The sequence below is a fragment of the Sciurus carolinensis genome, chromosome 1, assembly GCF_902686445.1.
Source record: "Sciurus carolinensis chromosome 1, mSciCar1.2, whole genome shotgun sequence".
NCBI classification, from domain to species: Eukaryota; Metazoa; Chordata; class Mammalia; order Rodentia; family Sciuridae; genus Sciurus; species Sciurus carolinensis.
Window position 1 is genome coordinate 60,745,380 of NC_062213.1, and position 5,381 is coordinate 60,750,760.

At 40.9% G+C, this 5,381-nt stretch overlaps 1 pseudogene; it reads right to left on the reverse strand.

Annotated features, from left to right (window-relative positions):
• Positions 1 to 647: 647 nt before the first annotated feature.
• On the reverse strand, positions 648 to 1,942 carry LOC124982946 (vertnin-like; annotated as a pseudogene).
• Positions 1,943 to 5,381: the final 3,439 nt, after the last annotated feature.

Below are 5,381 nucleotides of genomic sequence, written 5' to 3' on the forward strand. Positions count from 1 at the left end.
GTTTTTTGGTTAGTTGTTCCTATGGTAAATCAATTCTGTTAACACAAAACTCTATAAGGATATTTTAAAGTCTATGGATCCTTATTGTTTTCTGAACATATGAAAATATAATTGTACTAATGATTTTTATTTTCAGTTTCAATTCTAATATTTTAGGGAATATCTTTGAGTAAAGAGGGTCCCATCTCCCAAAGAAACTGAAGGGATATATCCTGCCCACCAGGACAGATGGTCATGCAATAATACTACTCTTATCCCCAGGTAAAGCTAAAAACAGCTTTAACTAACAAACTTCTCTATACACCCCCAAAATACAACTTTAAAGCTTTTAACATCTCACACACACACACACACACACACAAAAAAAAAAAAAAAAAAAAAAAAAAAAACAACCAAAAAGAATATCTGTGCTCCTACAGCTTTCTACAAGGCACCAGGTGGCTGATTTCTGGTTCTCTGTGCCCTTGAGCCAGAAAATAATGCAAATATGCTCTTAGAGAGTCAGGTAGCCAGAGCAAAGGGCATCCTGGTCAAACCAGAGGACATCTCAGGTCCTTGTTGTCTCCAAATTGGTCCTTCTTCCTCCCCAACCCCTCTGTACTCCCCATCAACTACCCACAAGAGTGAGGCCTTTATAGAATGTGGCTTCACATGCAGTAGGTGGAGCTGGCAGTGAGGGGAAAAAGGGCACTGAATTCCTTGTAAGAGGGAAAGCTCTTCTTGGACTGAAATCACTTCTGCAAGAACAGCTTGGCCTGGGCTTGAACTTTATGGTAGAGAGCATGGCCATCATCAGCACCTGGCCATTCCTGCCACCTGCCCCTGTTGTCAAAGGGTGGCTTGACAGAGATCTACCATGGGGCTCACTCTGAGGTGTGGCTACCTCTCTCAGGGCTTCCTCTGTGGAAGGCCCATCCTGGATCTCTTCTGGATCCTTTCCTGAAGAAGCCCCGACTGACAGGGTCCCTATAGGTGGGGCGACAATTGTCATATTCCTGCCAGTTTCCTTCTATTTCTCCTCCACCTCCTGCCACCTCACCCTCTGCCCAAGGAGGGGTCCTGTATCTGGAGTTTGGTCAGACCTCTGGGCCAGCTCCAGGCAAGACTTTTCCAGACCCAAAAGGCAACGGGTGACAGGCTAGGGCAAGTGATGGAAGAGCAGATGCCCACTCAGCACTTGCTTGCAGGTGGCCCTGCCAATGGGAGAGTGGCATACTCCAGGGCAAGAGCTCCTGGGGCCTGGTGAGCTTCTCAGCTGTTGCTTTCCCTGTCCTCTCTTCCACCTCATCCTTCCAAGGGAGCAGGGCTCCTTCCCCAACTGATGCTAACTGGGGAGTTCCTGCAGCTGTGAGGGCGGGGCTGGCTTGAAGTTGGGGTTCCTCCAGAGGGCCTTTCACCCCCTGTTATAATAGGTGAACCTTGAGGTGACAAAGAACCTGAATTTAAAGCAGTGATAGGGAACCGGAGTGTTCAGGGAGGTACAATGCTCCAGGTACAGCTTGGCCTGCTGCATTAAGACCATTCCAGGGCTTGACACGGTCAGTGGGGAGTTCCCCGGTCCCTCGGCAGCCCTCTCCCAGAGCAACTTCTCCAGCTCCTCCATGGCCAGCACTGCCTTAGGGGCTATGGTTAGGGTGGAGTGAGGACCAGAGCCCAGCAGCTCATGCTTCCAGGCTTAATAGGTGGAAAGGGAGATTTTGGGAACCACGGGAGGAACTGCTGCAGTGGCAAGACACTCCCATGGTGGCAGCTGTCCTTCAGGAAGTGCTTGGCCGAGAGGCTGGTGGCCACCTCTGTCAGTGCTCCTGGGACTGCCGCTGCCAGTGATAGAAGGTGCTCTTGTGCTATAGCCATCCCAGAGGTGAGAGTAACTGAAGCCAGGGTCACGGTTGAGCAGCCCCAGGGACTTGGTGGGTGCTGGCAGTGGGGCCAGAGTTGGATATTAGACATTAGATAGATCCCGTTAACTAGTGATTGTATTCATTAAAAAATATAAATAGTAAGATAGTCAGAATAAAAAATTTTTAAAAATTTAAAAATATTTCTTTGTCACTGCTATAAAAATACTGTCACCAAACTATTATTTTGGTATTGCTATTATTATAATTTTAATTTTTAATTTTATGAGTATTTAATATTTTTCTTAGAGCAATGTGATGAAATATTTTGAAAAGTTTTCTCAGTATCTAATTTCAAAAATCATTTTATATTTGGTTTAAAAATGTTTGCTAATCATAATAGCTTGTCCCTAGCAAATCTATCAAGAAAAACATTCATTATAAATGAATCATTAATAATATTCCAAATAAGAGTCAAACATTTTCAGTTCTTCCATTGGTCTGTCATATCTGATTGGATCATCATTGTTTTTTTACCTCATTATGTGACTGACAGAAAGCTTGTTGTCATAAGCAAGGAAGCAAAGTAATTATCAGTTATTACATTTATTTCATTTCTATTTTTTTATTCATTCATTTATTTATTTTTGGTACCCGGAATTAAACCCAGAGGAAATTTACCACATCCCCAGTCCTTTTTATTTCTTATTTTTGAGACACGGTCTCACTAAGTTGCTGAGGCTTGCCTCGAAGTTTTAATCCTCCTGCCTCAGCCTCTTTTTTGAGTTGCTGGGATCACAGATATGCATCACTGCTCCCAGCTAGCTGTTTAATTTCTTAATATTAGCTCATGTGCTGTTGTTAAATTATTTTCAATCTTGGTTCTGCAGGAATTTTCTAAGAATATTGTCAATGTTAAGTAAAAGTTTCAAACTTAGCTTTCAAAATTAGTTCATCTCCTTCCCTGCTTCCCTAAAAACAGTACATAGGAAAACCCTAAGGGTGAATAGCCTCAGGAGGACACAGGTATGCCATTGTCCAGGAACACTCCCCAGTCTTTCAGGGACCCACCCCCTTACAGGACATGTGGCCCTTGCCTTGAGGACAAACACTGTCAATCCATTATCCTATAGGAAACTAATTTGTTTCTTTAAAAAACATTATATATATATATATATATATATATGTATGTATGTGTGTGTATATATATATTCTTGTGTTTTTAAATCACTACTCTCAATGATCCTTCTTATATTCTTGTTAGGGAACACATATCTCACTTTATACACCAAATCGGTATGAGAGACATCAGTTTCTTGGCTTAGATTGATAGTAGCTGGTCAGACGAAGGGGCGCACGCCTATAATCCCAGCAGCCCAAGGAAGGAGGATCACGAATTCAAAGCCAGCCTCAGTAAAAGTGAGGGGCTAAGCAACTCTGTGAGACCCTGTCTCTAAATAAAACACACAATAGCACTGGGGATGTGGCTCAGTGGTCGAATGCCCCTGAGTTCAATCCCCAGTACCCCCCCATAAAAGACTGATAGTAGCTGAGGTGAGGCCAGGTATTACTGTTAGTGGGGAATGATATTGGAGACAACAATCTGTGCACTCAATGCACTTGTTCCTATTGATTGTGACAGCTTCTAGGACTTTTCACTCTTCAGAGATTTTCTAAACCATTAATTTCCACAAAGAAAATTTTTAAAGTTAATGTTGATATTTCAATATCATGTTTAATATTTCAGTGTTATTTAACTTTTTTGGAACTTGTACTTTAACATTGAAAAAGTTTAGTTCTTAAAAGAAAGAAAGTCTCATTACCCATTGTCATTATTCCATTTTTCTTTCTCATTATTCTCATTTCTCTTTCATTGTTCTCACTTCCCTACTAATAATTTACCTACAACCTACTGAATATGTTTAAATATTTCTTTGTAATTCTGCCTCTACATTCCATTCCATTAAGGATGTGCTCTCAAAATACTGTTCTAAAGTTATTTGAAATATTTTTGTCCCTGCATCCACTTTCCTTATTACTCCCAGAAGTAATTTTTATTCATTTTAAATTCATTATTCCAGTTTTCTTTTTGCAAATAAAAACAAGTAGTATTACATGTATACATGGTTTATGTGTCTAACAAGGTAGCATACTAGTTATATTCTTGTATACTATTCTTTTTATTAAGTAATGTATCTTGGGAGAACACATTTAGAGAAAATTTTCTCCTTCTGCATTTCATCTGCATCGTGTCTGTGGACTGAATGTGTCTCCACAAAATTAAATCTGTTGAAATCCTGACCCTCCAGTGCTACAGTAATGGTAGATGAGGTCTATGGAAGGTAATTAGGTCATTCAGGTGGAGCCCTTATGAATGGGATTATTATCCTTATAAAAGAGGCCTCACAGAGCTGGCTCCCACCCTTTCTGCCATGTGAGGATGGGCAGCATAAAACTCTCATTACCCATGTAGAGGGCCCTCACCAGAACCTGACCACCCTGGCACCCTGACCTCAGACCTATAGCTCCCAGCTTTGTGAGCAAGCCACACAGTCTATGGTACTTTGTTATAACAACCCAAACAGACTAAGGCAGTAGTATTCACTCATGTGAATGTATGATGTAGCTAACCTCTTTCTGATGGACTTTGAGGTTGTATCTGCCTTTTGCTATTAAAAATGCTGAAATACTTAACATTGTACAACACAATATTTCATATATTGCCAGAGTATCTTGGAAAAGAATTTGAAAACGATGAATTGCTGAATCGAAGGGCAAATGCATATGTAAGTTTTAAAGGTACCGACAAATTCTAGGGTTTATAGAATTTTCACAAATATTTAAAAAGATTTTGGAATAAAATAGGTAACTTTCTATCTCTGTGATGAATTATCTGAGAAAATCATCTTAAAGAAGGCAAGATTTAGTGTGACTCAGGTTAAGTTTGGGAACTTGAATTCATTGTTGTGGACTTGTGGTGAGGTAGAACATCATGGAGTTATCATCTGGGGATCTTGGGTTCATTGTCTCTGTTGAGCAAAGAAAATAGAGGACACAGAGATAGCAGGCAGAGATTTATTAAAAGCAATAGCAACAGACTTCTCCAAGAGAGGGGCCCGGGAGCCAGGCATCCTTTAGAGAAGTTTTGGATTGTTCTTTTTATGATCTCTGGAATGTCTCCTATTTTTTCTTTTCTTTTCTTTTTTAATCTTTTCTCCTGTCTTTGCTCTCCTTTTTATTGTTCATTGGTGTTCCCTGTTATCCATGTCCATGTGTCTATTTTAGTTTGTCCATTGGATCCCCCACTTAGATGCACAAGTATGGAAGTGTTTATCTGATTGAGTCCCCGCTAGTGTTCATGAGTTCTTTTGTCAACCAGGAAGTTACCTCACTGGCAGACCTTCTCCATGTTCCTTTGTTCTGGACCTGCCCCTGACTTCCTCATTCGCCATCTTGCCATTTCTGTCTATGCCCTTCTACATCTCCCTCAATGAATGGTTCAGGGACAAAATATAGCCCCCAAGAGCAAACCCCTAATCACCT